This window comes from Trachypithecus francoisi, unplaced genomic scaffold (assembly GCF_009764315.1).
Source record: "Trachypithecus francoisi isolate TF-2019V2 unplaced genomic scaffold, Tfra_2.0 Contig00158, whole genome shotgun sequence".
Lineage (NCBI taxonomy): Eukaryota > Metazoa > Chordata > Mammalia > Primates > Cercopithecidae > Trachypithecus > Trachypithecus francoisi.
The window spans coordinates 243,245-258,080 of record NW_022680495.1 but is presented as its reverse complement, the minus strand read 5'-3'; positions in this window follow the sequence as shown (position 1 = coordinate 258,080).

Sequence of the window (14,836 nt, the reverse complement as noted above, 5' to 3'; positions counted from 1 at the left end):
AACCAGTGTAATTCTATACAGGTTATTAGCTCAAACCCTCAAAGTACTTCCCCATTCCTAAGCCTGTTCCCTTCTTTAAGTTGGTTTTATGGTATAGGGGCTGTGGTTCCAAGGACAAACCCTGTTAGATTCTTTGAAATGCATTTCTTTGATCCCCCACCGCCTGCAGCTTCCTCTAAGCCTTCTTCCAAAACCTCTCACAACAGAACAATTGCTCCTCCTCCATCTAATGACAAGATCAAGATGGCTATCATAAAGTTTAAAAACTTAAAACAAACTGGCAATTAAGACAGGATACGAAGAAGCTAATGCCTAGTTGGAATGGATCAAATATTCAGTCCACACATTAAACAAAAGCAACTGTTATGCTTGTGTGCATGGCAGGCCAGAGACCAGATTGTCCCCTTTCCACTAGGGTGGTCCTTCAGTCGACCAGGCATGGGCTGTATAGTAGCTCTTTTCCAGGATTCTATAGCCTGGGGTAACAAGTCATACCAAACTCATTCTCTGCTATATACCGAAGTTTGGCACCCTGCGGGTCAGCCCCAAGGGCCATCCAGCCTCCATCTCCCAACACTAAGTTCATTTCATGTCTCTCAGACAGGGAGAAGACTTATCGTTCCTTGGAGACCTGAAGGGATGCGGTGAGCTTAAGAATTTCCAAGAGTTTACCAATCAGTCAGCCCTTGTTCATTCCCAAGTGGATGCATAGTGGTATTGTGGTGGACCTTTATGTGTGGTGGTATGTGATGGACCTTTAGTGGATACTCTGCTCAGTAACTGGAATGGCACTTATGCTTTAGTCCAGTTGGCTATGCCTTTCACCCTGGCATTTCATCAACCAGAGGAAGGAAAATAAGACATTGTAAAGCGAGAGAACACCCTTATGGGTCCTTTGACTCTCACGTCTATTTAGACACAGAGTCCCACAAGGAATACCAGTCAATTTAAAGCCCAAAATCAAATAGCTGCAGGGTTTGGGTCAATATTTTGGTAAGTGACAATTAATAAAATGAAAACTGGATAAACTACACCTGCTACAACCAACAGCGATTTATTAACTATGCTAGAGATACTGTTAAAGGATTAGCTAAGCAATTTGGAGCTACTTGCCAGATGGCTTGGAAAACAGAATAGCCTTATACATGGTATTAACAGAAAGAGAAGGAGTTTGCATCATGATTAAAACTCAATGTTGCACCTCATCTCAAACAACACTGCCACTGATGGAAGTATAACAAAGGCATTGCAAAGTCTGACTGCTCTATCCAATGAATTAGCCAGCAACTCAGGGGTAAATGACCTGTTTACAGGATAGCTAGAAAAGTGGTTTGGTAAATGTAAAGGAATAATAGCCTCAATTCTAATGGCAATTCCCTCGCAGCTGAAATGGGTGTACTTATTCTTGTCAGGTGTTGCATCACACCATGCATCTGTGGGTTGGTACAGAGGCTCAAGAAACAGCACTTACCAAAACCTCCCTTAACTATCCTCCACCTTACCCAGAGAAGCTTCTTTTGGAAAATTAAGCAAAACAACTAAAAAATAACTTTCTTTAAACATGATTAAAGAAAAAGTCAGAGAAGAAAGAGCTGTAAGGAAATACAAGGGGAGGGGTTGTTAGACGTGAGTTCTAAATTTCTTTCAAAGAATCACCATGTCAGTAGGTTCAATTCTTTACCTTCTACTTTTAAACTTAACTTCCTCATAAAGCAATCTTTTTCAATTACCTGCTCTATCCTGACTCATTTCAAGGACCTGCTCCACTCTGACTCATTCTGATTACCTGCTCTGTCATAACCATTTTCCCTGCCAAACCACTCACCTGTCATTCTTGCCTGTGTGGTCTAACCCTAGCCAATAGAGGAACCACACAGCAGGAGGGGCCACGTGATAAAAACCCCTTCCCCTTCCTTGTTGGGTGTGTGCTCACCATTACTCCATCTGTAATTTGGATGTAATTTGGGTGTAAGGGCACACCTTCTATAGAAGTAAGTTGTCTTTCTGAGAATTAAAAAGAAAATTTTAAATTTGAGTGTTACTTCTTTTGCGGCACTGAAACTTTATACATAACAACCTGGAGCCCGGGAACCTGGGGTGAACAATTCCATGGTGGGCAAGGGGCAGGGAACATGACAAACTATTGTTAAGAACCAGGTGTGACCACTTTTTCGGGTATCAAACCCAGTTGCAGCATTCTAGACAAAAAGGCCATTTATTCTTGACAAACTGTGGTATCCCTGATGCAGTTATTCTCAATAGGGGGTGACTACGCCTCCTTAGGGGATATTAGGCAATGTCTGGAGACATTTTTGTTTGTCACAACTAAGGAGGAATGCTCCTGGCTCCTGGTGGTGGAACCTGGGGATGCTGCTGAACACCTACCATACCAAAGGAATGCTCATAGTAGGCTCTGGAGGGAAAGCAAGCAAAGTGGCACTGGTACCCACCTAAGGTCAGAGAAATCTCATGTGGGCCCCACATGAAGACACTGCAGGATATCCTGCAGACCTTAACCTGTCCAAAGTGCCCAGGACGGTCCCATTACAGAGACTCAACCAGTCCCAAATACTGAGTGCTGCAGTGGAGAAACCCTGTCCAGGTGCTATCATGAGTGTGCAAAATCTCTGCAAATGACTATCCATTAATACAGGAGGCTAATGCTTCAGAAGCAGAGCCCAAATGAGATGCACACACCATTCAGGCCTGGATTGGAAGTCCATCTGTCCATGAGATTTAATAAAACAGACACCTGCTGCTACCTGAAATTATTCATTGGGTCCAGGGTTAGACTAACTAGAGTCCTGACACAATTAATAACATCATTTTGTTCTGATTCATTTTTTTTTAACATTCTTTGATTCTCTGATTTCCATCTACCAAAAAAACTTTCCACACACATTTAAAAATATAGGAGGAAGTTCCTTCCTTGTGAAGCATGTCAAATATTCAAATCACATGAAACTTAATAAGCCTTGGGGTAGTGTCTGGTGCATATGCAAAGACGTTTTTATACGCCCTAAAGTTGAACAACCTCGGAAACAAGGAAAAATTGAAAGGCTCGTGTTTCAGCTGAAGAACAAAGCAAAACATCACCCCAGATGATTTCTGATTACAAGACACTATTTGAAATAAGGGAAGCAATACCACCTGTGTACACAACTAGCAGCATCACCTCTTCAGGCAACCTTGGCCCCTGATTCTGACCATGTAGTGGGCAATGGTGACTGGTCAAGACACTTTCATATCCCCCTCCTCCTTCATATGTGCCCACTCAAATGAACAAGCACATCATAAAATGTTGTAACTGCCCAAGACAGTAAAAACACGTCCTCTTTTCAAACTGCAAGAGCACACTGTCTCTCTCTCTCTCTCTCTCTTTCTTTAGAGACAGGGTCTTGCTCTGTCACCCAAGTTGCTGTGCAGTGGCGTGATCACAGCTCACTGCAACCTGAAACTCCTGACCTGAAGCAATTCTCCCACCTTGGCCTCCTAAAGTGTAGGGATTATAAATATGAGTCACCTCCCCTGGCCTGACTCATTTTTTTAGTGACTAGAAACCATTGTTACAAATGGGATAGTGTTTCATTGGCCCTCAGAGTGCTGGAATCTGGAATGCCAAGGAAAGGAAGCTATGAAGGCTTCTCAGTAGAGGATAGGCAGAAGGCAATGGGCAGAGGAAAATGGAGTCACAGCATCCTGAGACCTGAGATCTTGCTGGCCTCAAGCGTGTGTCCTCCTAGTGAGGCAGGAAAATAGGGTGTGTATACAGAGAACATAAGGTTGATTAACACTTCAGCTATGACAGGAAATTTCCTCTCCATAGGATGTATACTGAGTAAATGAGTTTGTAACTTTACTTCATCCTCTCCATTAACACAGGGTGTACACCAATGGAATCCTCTAGGGGGTATTTAAACTGTCAAAAATTCTGTAACGGGGCCCTTCAGACCTTATGCTCTCAGGGCCTCTCCCAAACTGTAGAGTGTAATTTCATTTTCAATAAATCCCTTCATTCCTTCCTTGCTTTGTTTGTGCGTCTTATCCAATTTTTTCTTCAAGATGCCAAGAACCTGGACACACTCCATCAATAATATATTTTGGTTGAGCCAGCCAGGAGAAACGCCAGGAGAAGGTAGCCCCAAAGTTGGGATTTATGTTTCTCCTTTTCCTTTCTGCTCCATACAGGAGAATCTCTCTCTCTTTTCCCTTCCACCTCCAAACCCTTGGGCAGCAGTGCCTAAATATGGAAGCAATGCAGGTTTCTGGCTCTGCCAGTGAAACTAAAGGGTTTCCATGTGAAGAAGCCTGACTGCCACTGCTGATTTCTTAAGAGACCAGGTTTTTTTTTTTTTGTTTTTTTTCCCCCTCTTTCCTTTTTAGTTCTTTCAGTGGCTGTTTTCTAGTAGCTCCTTGAAGACTGAGGGCAATTGGCTGGGTCACTCCCTGCTAGTGACCTGCAGAACGAAAGCAAAGTTACAACTGCCCTGCGCAGAAGGGAGATGAACTTTTAAAAAAAATATATTTTCTGGGTGTGGTCCCTGATCCCTACCTTTGGCATGGCTCACAGAGAAATCGCATGTGTTTCTGGTGACTTAAACCTTCTTCTCTTATGCTAAATTATTTTATTCCCCTATTCAACTGGCTAAGAAAACAAATAAACCCACCCTATCTCCAGTTCCTAACATTAAAGTTCATGGAATGGCAAGCATGGGAAAGTGCAATAAGGATGCTAAAAGGTGTGGATTACACCTAGGTACCAAAGGAATGCTCATAGTAGGCTCTGGAGGGAAAGCAAGCAAAGTGGCACTGGTACCCACCTGAAGTCAGAGAAATCTCATGTGGGCCCCACATGAAGACACTGCAGGATATCCTGCAGACCTTAACCTGTCCAAAGGGGACACTCTTGGCAGAGGTTCTGAGATCCAGTCATAAGCCCTCCTTAGAATTTTCTCTCATAGTTGCAATGCTGCTTGTTTAGAAAATTATTCAGAATCTGGAGTTCAGTGTCAAGTGAGAAAGCAGGATGGCATTGCATGTATCCAGGCTTTTGTGCTGCTGTTATAAGCAGGGGGCCTGGTTAACATGTGATGCTTCCTTTGGTATTCTTTGGCTCCAGTGCTCTTTGGAATCTGGGAGGTTTGGACTTTAAAAATCAAACTGCCACAGAGACTGCTTTACCAGAAATATTGGTACACAGTCTTCACTGGATTATCTATGTGAAAAGTAAAGTAGAGGCTCCTCTTCAAAGACTTTCCTCCCATCTAATTAGGAATAAATAGTACCTTCTCTTAGAAGCAAAATTTATTCAAAGACCTGTGCTAACATTGTTCTTAACTATCTGCTAGCCGTGATGAAGAAATCAATGTACTTTATGTTCTTAGCTCCCAGAATTTAGCCTAAATATTAGCCCTGGCATGCTTAAACTGGTCCAAGCAAGCATTAGGTAATAGCATGTTCCTCTTCCTTACTTAAAAGTATTTTTACTTTTCTCAACATTCCACTAGTTACTTCCTCCTTCCTTGTTCTCCACCTTTGCCTCTTTTAAAAGTTCTAAGTTACTAGCCAATCACGACAATATAGAATGTGAGGTCCCATTCCAGCCAGTGGAAACCAGACATGGCATAAGGTGGATGCATCAGGTGATAAATGACCCTGTTTCCTTTGTTCAGTGTACTCTCGTGGCAAAACTGCTGGCAAATGTACCCTTTCTGTAGAAAGTAAAAAACTAGGCCTTACTGAGGAAATCAAATTTATGTTTAAGTGCTGTTTCTTTATGGCACTGGGGAACAAGCATTACAAACATCTATTGGGGCAAACAAAAACCAGCAAAGTTCTATTGCTATCTCATGGCCAAGGTTGTAAGGGACTGGATCTTTGTTTATGTGTGTGTATCCATATCTAGATGTCTTTACTTGTATGTGCACTTATTGTTATATGTTGTTTACCAAATTGATTTATAAGTAAAAGAAAACTCATAAATTAAGTCTAGTCCATTTTTAAGCTCATGTGACTTACACGTGTAACTAACCAGCTTTAAAATTATTGGTGGAATAAAAAAGAAATGTCTTCAGAATTGTCAGCATACATTTTGTCCAAATTTATGTTGTCTTGCAACCTGTGACCTGGAAGACCCAAGCCCTGTCCCTGCTTCAAGGTGTCATCCTGCCTTTGTGGACCAAACCAATGTTCATTTTACATATGTTGATTAATGTCTCACGTCTCCCTTGTTTAATAAAAATTACGTACAGTGAATAGGATAATTGTTTTAGGTAAACTTTTAAAGTAAATTAAAATCTTAAAATTATTATTGATGTTCCTTTAATATCTGAGTCATTTCCAGTTAAGATAGGGTCATAAAATGTGGAATTGTTCTTAACCATAAATGCTCATAGGTAATAGTTCAGGATTTCTTGCTTTTTAGGGTTTCACTAAAGTTTTAGGTTACTAAGGATAAAAACTCTAGTTAACATGTAATTCTGTATATAAAATGTGCCAGAAAGGGTTATGTTATTAGTGGAAAAGATAATAGTTTTGTCTAATTCAGAAGTTATCTAAAAGTTAAGTTCAAATTACAGATTTGAAAAGGTTACTTATGAAACAATGTAGTAAGTAATCATTAAGAAGGGAGAAAAATGTAGAAAAGGTTGGGTGTTTTGGGGTTTTTTTGAGACAGAATTCACTCTTGTTGTCCAGGTTGGTATGCAATGACACAATCTCGGCTCACTGCAACCTCTACCTGCCAGGTTCCACCAATTTTTCCGCTTGAAAATAGCTAGGATTACAGGTGCCTGCCACCCTGCCCAGCTAATTTTTTGCGTTTTAGTAGAGACAGAGTTTAACCATGTTGGCCAGGTTAGAACTCCTGACTTCAGGTGATCCACCTGCCTCAGCCACCCCAACTGTTGGGATTACAGGTATGAGCCACCACGCCTGCTGGAAAATGTTTAAACAATAAAATAATCTTTAAGACATTCTTAGAGACATTTGGTTATTAATACTTTCATAATTAAACCTTTCAGTCTTGATTACTGGTCACGTAATTAAAGTGAATTTATCAGTTGCACAGGATGCATAATATTAGTGAACTTAAAGATATTAAATTGTGTGTCAGGAATAAAATACTCAATATATGGGTTTTTTTTAAAAGCCTAGATACTACTGTAGTCTCCAGGGTAAATTGAGTAGGAATATTTAGGTTTGGTTTCCTGTTTGTTTTTGCTTTTAGTTTTCATTCACTTGCTGTCTATTCTCCACTGGCTTTGCTTAAGTGTATGTGTATATGTACATATATATATATATATATATCCATGATGTTTTTTAGTTCCTAGTGGAAAGCTTTTTTTTTTTTTGTTCTGTGAATATTTTGTTTCCTGTGCATTTCTAGCAAGTCATCATTTGTTCCATTTACCTTGAATTCCAAGCTACCTTATTGGGCCTGCAGAAATGAATGGAGCACACCAGCTTTCAATCCTTAAACTAACTTTTTGGATTTTAGGCTTCCTGATACTTTAAGTGGGTTGAGAATACTCTCAACATAGAATGTAAGTTACACGTTTTTCTCTCTGCCTAATTTCTCCAAAATTTTAAAACTATTTGGGAATAATCTTTTCTATTTTTATTTTTATTTTTATTTTTTGAGACAGAGTCTCATGCTTTTTGCCCAGGCTCAGTGCAGTGGTGCTATCTCAACTAACTGCAACCTCTGCCTCCTGGGTTCAAGCAATTCTCCTGCCTCAGCCTCCTGAGTAGCTGGGATTACAGGCAGGACTAACTGGTTAAATGAAAGGTAATAGTCACTGTTTATCTCCTCTGGAAGTTTTAATTAATAAAACAGTTTAATTAATTGGTTTAATAATAATAAAAGCTTAAATCAAATATTTTGTCAGAAAAGTAAAAAGTGCAATGCCTTGGGCAAGGACTTCATGACTAAAACACCAAAAGAAATGTCAACAAAAGCCAAAATAGACAAATGGGATCTCATTAAACTAAAGAGTTTCTGCATAGCAAAAGAAACTACCATCAGAGTGAACAGGCAACCTACAGAATGTGAGAAAATTTTTGCAATCCAGCCATCAGACAAAGGGCTAATATGCAGAATCTACAAAGAACTTAAACAAATTTACAAGAAAAAATGAAACAACCCCATCAGAAAGTGGGCAAAGGATATGAACAGACACTTTTCAAAAGAAGACATTTATGCAGCCAACAGACACATGAAAAATACTCATCATCACTGGTCATCAGAGAAATGCAAATCAAAACCACAGTGAGATACCATTTCACACCAGTTAGAATGGCAGTCATTAAAAAGTCAGGAAACAACAGGTGCTGGAGAGGATGTGGGAACAGGAACACTTTTACGGTGTTGGTGGGACTGTAAACTAGTTCACCATTGCGGAAGACAGTGTGGCGATTCCTCAAGGATCTAGAACTAGAATACCATTTGACCCAGCCATCCCATTACTGGGGATATTCCCAAAGAATTATAAATCATGCCGCTATAAAGACACACGCACATGTATATTTATTGTGGCACTATTCACAAGAGCAAAGACCTGGAACCAACCCAAATGTCAATCAATGATACAATGGATTAAGAAAATGTGGCAAATATACACTGTGGAATAGTATGCAGCCATAAAAAAGGATGAGTTCATGTCATCTGTAGGGACACAGATAAAGCTGGAAACCATCATTCTGAGCAAACTATCCCAAGGACAGAAAACCAAATACAACATGTTCTCAGTCGTAAGTGGGACTTAAACAACGAGAACACTTAGACACAGGGCGGGGAACATCACACACCAGGGCCTGTCGTGGTGATGGGGGACTAGGGGATGGATAGCATTAGAGAAATACCTAATGTAAATGACGAGTTAATAGGTCCAGCACACTAATATGGCACATGTATACATATGTCACAAATCTGCACATTGTGCACATGTTCCCTAGAACTTAAAGTATGATTAAAAAAAAAAAGTGCAGTGCATTTTATTTAATTCATATGACTTGAGTAATCTTTGGGAAATAAAGACGATTTTAAAAGTTATCGGTAAAATACAATTCTCTTCAAAATGTAAATAAATATGTGGTGTAAATTATGTCCAAATATTAGGTTTGCTGAATGCTTTAAGGTTATAAGCTGCTTCTTTTGCTTTTGAGAATTGTTTAACTTGGCTGGGCACTGTGGCTCAAGCCTGTAATCCCAGCACTTTGGGAGGCCGAGACGGGCGGATCACGAGGTCAGGAGATCGAGACCATCCTGGCGAACACAGTGAAACCCCGTCTCTATTAAAAATACAAAAAATCAGCCGGGTGAGGTGGTGGGCACCTGTAGTCCCAGCTACTCGGGAGGCTGAGGCAGGAGAATGGCATGAACCCAGGAGGTGGAGCTTGCAGTAAGCTGAGATCCGGCCACTGAAGTCCAGCCTGGGCAACAGCGCAAGACTCTGTCTCAAAAAAAAAAAAAAAGAAGAAGAAGAGGAATTGTTTAACTTGCCTGCTTTCCAGCTAGGTAAGTACTGGGGACATGTGGAGTTGGCCACACCCCTAGCTATGCTGGAAACAATCAGACTTTATCAACACCTCGCACATAATATAACTTAACGGGTTTATGTAAAAATTAAATTGCTAAGAATCAACACTGCAACATGCAATTAAGACTACCAGAAACAGTTTTACATGTAAGGTGTGTAAGAACATAAGAACTTCTTTAAAATTTCTGAGTCATAATTCTGGCAACATACATAATTTACGGTAATCTGAATTCAAAAATCTAACTTCAGTTCCAATGTCTTTCCTAAGGCACGGCTTTTTGGATGGATCAGAGGGCCCCTGAAAACTCCAGAGAAGAGATAAATGGGATTATTTGACATGTTACGTACATGGGATTGCAAAAATGATGTTCAGTCTTTTTTACATTATACTTTTGTGAATAACACTAATATATGTTCCAAAATTGTATTGGGTTTCTAAAATTTTAATGTCTAAGTATGTTTATTAAGTTGTTGTTGTAAACCACAGAAGTACCCAGATTTCCTTGTATAAAGCAGCTAACTAAAGTAGAACAAAAAATTAATCAAATATCGGTTGGGAGCAGTGGCTCACACCTGTAATCCCAGCACTTTGGGAGGCCGAGGCAGGTGGATCATGAGGTGAGGAGATCCAAACCATCCTGGCTAACATGGTGAAACCCCGACTCTACTAAAAATGCAAAAAACTAGCCGGGTGTGGTAGTGGACACCTGTAGTCTCTGCTACTCAGGAGGCTGAGGCAGGAGAATGACGTGAACTTGGGAGGCGGAGCTTGCAGTGAGCTGAGATCGTGCCACTGCACTCCAGCCTGGGTGACACAGCAAGACTCTGTCTCAAAAAAAAAATAAAAAATAAAAAATAAATCAAATATCAGGAAAACACTTTGTCAGATTTTCATGTTAAAGCAGCTGATACTGAAATTCTTTAAATACACAATTTGAATAAACTCCATAATCTCAGTTGCATTACCTATGATAACCCAATGGGTTATCATAAATCAGTGCTATCCACCTAATTTGGAAAAACAATGGTATTCAAGAGGACACATCTAATGTTAACTAGGCATGGACTCATGGAGAACCAAGAGGATGGCCACCTTGTCCTTCCTGAGTCTTTAAAGCTCTTATTACTAAGTTCTGCATGCCATGACTCAGCATGGAAAAGATAAAATAACCAAATTGAATACATTGGTGTGGTAACTTACAAATTCTTCAGGTACATTTGGTCAGCTCATGGGCCATTTTATAAAGGGATTTCATTCAATTATTATTTTCAGTGCATGTTCTGGTTGAATAAAAGTTTTCCCATGCAATTGGGCTGATGTTACAACAGCAAATTATTATGCTACAGTGTATTTTCAGCAGGTAAAGAAAGCTTTTTGCCGGGCGCGGTGGCTCACGCCTGTAATCCCAGCACTTTGGGAGGCTGAGGCGGGCGGATCATGAGGTCAGGAGATCGAGACCATCCTGGCTAACACGGTGTAAACCCTGTCTCTACTAAAAATACAAAAAACTAGCGGGCGTGTAGTGGGCACATGTAATCCCAGCTGCTCGGAAGGCTGAGGCAGAAGAATGGCGTGAACCCAGGAGACGGAGCTTGCGGTGAGCTGAGATTGCGCCACTGCACTCCAGCCTGGGTGACAGAGTGAGACTCCATCTCAAAAAAAAAAAAAAAAAAAAAAGAAAGCTTTTTATGGTTTGGATCTTCTGAGAACATCAAAGAAAAACTGTTTTTGCCATCCACACTACAATGTATGTTGTGCACATGCACTCTAGAACTTAAAGTACACTTAAAGAACACTTCTACACTGTTGTGTTAGGGACCTAGGGCTTTGGGCTTACAGTCTTAAAACTGAGAAGGGTCCCTCCTGATTGGCTTTAATGCGACCCCCAGAGCAATGCACAGGAGCCGGGGCCAAGGAAGCTCGCTCCGGTGCTCTCGGGCGAGGTTCCTGGGTCCCACGCAGAGGAGGGGCCAAGGAAGCTCGCTCCGGCGTTCTCGGACAAGGTTCCCGGGTCCCGCATAGACTAGGAGGGGCCGAGGAAGTTCACACCGCGCGCCTGCGGGAGCGGCTTTTATGTCCTGGGCCCAGGAGTGGGAGGGCAGTGGGTGGGACATAGGTGGGTCAGGGGTGGGGCGGTAGGCGTGGCTAGGCGGGTTCTGGTTTTTCTCCATAGGAGGTCGGGTGCACCTGAGCAGTCACCCATGTCTTTCCCAGGCGTGGGAAACTTGACAATGAAGAACCCGGAACTGCGCCATCTTGCCTCTGTTTGTCCAAACAGTCCAAGTTTATTGATAATAGTGATAGGGGTGGCCGTGGTCTGTCTGGCTACTTCCTGCTGTTAAGGGACATCATTAAGGTTGGGTCTAGGGTGGTATTTGGACGTATGGATGAAGAAGCATCTGGTTGAAGGTGACGCGCGTGATCTCTTGAACTTTGGCTCGGAGAAATTTGATTAAAACAGGAGCGAGACATAAGACAAAACAGAGGATTAGTATGGGAATTAGGAACGGGAGCATCTGCTGTATTACGGGCAACAGCCATACCGGTGGTCCAGGGGTGAAGGGGTTATTGTAGGTTTTTAGTTCTGCTTTAATCCTGTTTAGGGTTTGGATGTTAGTGTCCACTAGGCCTGACTCATTTACATAATAGCAGCATTCTTCTCCTAAGAAGAGACATGTTCCTCCTTTTTCGGCAGTAAGTAAATCTAATGCTCGCCTATTTTGTGCTGCTACCTGGGCCCCTGAGGTAATTTGACGCTGCAGAGAGGCCAGGCTTTCAGCTGAAGCCTCTATGGCCTCTCGGATTGAGCTGCTAGAGATTGGGTAGACTGTACCGAGTGGGCAAGTGTCCCAGTTCCAAGCCTGATGCCACTAAGGAGGCGGCAAGGGAGACTCCGATGACTAGGGGAAGGAAGACAGCCCATTTTTGGAGATCATTAGGAGGAGGGTAAAATTGTACGACGAGTTCAGCTACTCTGCTTTACTATATAAGGTTAAACTAGGTACTAGGGACACTGGGACACAAAGGGATTGACCAATGGGTGTGTGATTAAGGACCTTGAAGAGAGTTTTGTTGCACCAAAATAACCTCCGATGGAGCTGTGTGGGTCTCAGCGGGTGGCTGGGTATAGTTACACCAGGAGGTGTTTGGGGTAGAGTAGCAGAAAGGAAGGATTGGACTTTCTGGCTTTGGTATAGTGGGACTTGGAGTAAGAATGGTTTTTGGGAGGTGCCTATGGAGTTAGTTGTAGCCTTGAAAGCAGTAGGTAAAGGGACTGCCACTAAGGGGCTCTTTCAAGGGCCGCACAGAGGAAACAGTGGGAGAGATTTGTTAGGTTGGCTGCCCATGTTAGGTTTAACCCTTGACGGACTAGTTTTAACCATGAGAAGGGGTCCTTATTGGAGGAGTGTAATTGATCTTGTAAGGCCTGTTCTTGTGCTTGTATGGCTAAGGTTAAATTCTGTAGGGCTTGTATGTTTTGAGGAAGGGATTTTTGCTGGACAAGTGTTCTTTTTATCAGGAGAGTAGCCATGGGATATGAACTAAGGATTGTGTAGCCTGTGTAGAGTCCACCTTTGACTCCATCTGCCTATTGGGGGTCCCATGGGTCTTTGATATAATTGGTATTAAGGGGGTTCGTTGATTCGCGATGGTGAAGAGAGCAGTGGCTTTCGTCTGTCTCAAGGTTGCATAATGGATCTTACAATAAATATAAGGGCATCCTAGGTTCTTTTGTTTCCAGTAAGTCTTACAATTGTAATGTGTCTGATCGTGCAGGAAGCAGAGAGCCTTAGACCCGGCCGCACTGCAACACGATAGGGTGAAATTTATAGTAATGGGGGTTGGCAGCCTGAAGGGGGCAGTCAGCAGTGCCTTGTAGCTGTGAGTGCTGTTTATTTTTGTGTGACCAAGTTTCAACTATAGAGAATCTCCATATGAAAGTTGGGTTAGTAATAGAGATTGAAATGCAAGAAAAAGATAGTAATATAAGTATGAAATAGTACTTCATCTTCAGTGTAATCACAGGGTACACCCTGTACTGAAGATGTTCTATAAAGGTAAGCAGGAGAACCACTGTGATGGCTATTATCTGGAGGCAAGTAGGATCCGGGGTAAGATATTGGAATTCTGTTATGTTTATATAGAGTATGGCGAGAAATCGGGATAAGCGCAAGGGGTCAGGAACGTGTGGTGGTTGAGAGAGTTTGGTGAATTTGAGACGGTAGGGGTAAGTCTAGTAGATGTCCACTGATTGTGTTCTGTGGGGGCCTTTTTTGATTGTGATATATGGACCCAGTGCATGTGTCCTAGAAGTTTGGCTGCTGTGTATGTGGATAGGAGAACAGTATAGGGGCCTTTCCACCTAGGCTGAAGATCTTTGGCTTGAATCTTTTAAGTATACTTGGTCTCCTGGGCTGAGAGAGAGATGTGGACTATAGGTGTCTGTTGGAGAGGGGTGTGCTAGTTCTGCATGTTGTCTCAGGAGTTGTCTCAAGAGGGTGAGGTATGGGAGATAAGTTGCCAGCGGGGAAGAAAGGGTGGTAACTGCTGGAGGGTGAAGGGCAGCCGTAAACTAATTCAAATGGACTGAGGCCTGTTGGACTCCGTGGGGCTGCTCGCAGCCGGGTTAGGGCCAGGGGAAGGAGAGTTACCCAGATTGTCGAGTCTCGAGGGAGAGTTTGGTGAGTTGCTGCTTAATGAGCCCGTAGGCCTTCTCTACTTTACCAGAAGACTGAGGTCTATAAGGGATGTGGAGTTTCCAGGTGATGTGTAGGAGGGCTGCCACCTGTTGGACTACCTTGGAGATGAATGCTGGGCATTGTCAGACTGAAAAGTGAGCGGAGGCCAAACCTAGGAATAATGTGTTCAGTGAGTATGGAGGCAACTAATTGGCGGTTCTCCTGTAGTAGGATAGGCTTCTATCCATCCTGAAAAAGTATCAACGAGGGTTAAGAGATATTTGAATTTTTTATGCCGTGGCATGTGGGTAAAGTCAATTGCCAGTCTTCGCCTGGTTGGTGCCCTCTGAGTTGATGGCTCGGATGGGGGTTGCGCAATGCGCCTTGAGGGTTGACTTGAGACATGTGGAACACTGTCGGTTGATTATAATTAGGTGTTTCATGAGTGTGGGGCAGTGAATGAGGGGACCTAGGAGGTTATAAAGCTTTGGGTCCTATGTGTAGGGAATTATGTATGTCTTTTAGAATGGTGTGGAGTTGAGTTTCAGGAATAACTAATTTATTATTGAGGTAAATCCAATGTCTGCGGCTAGTTTGGCTGTTGGCTCTTGTAATAG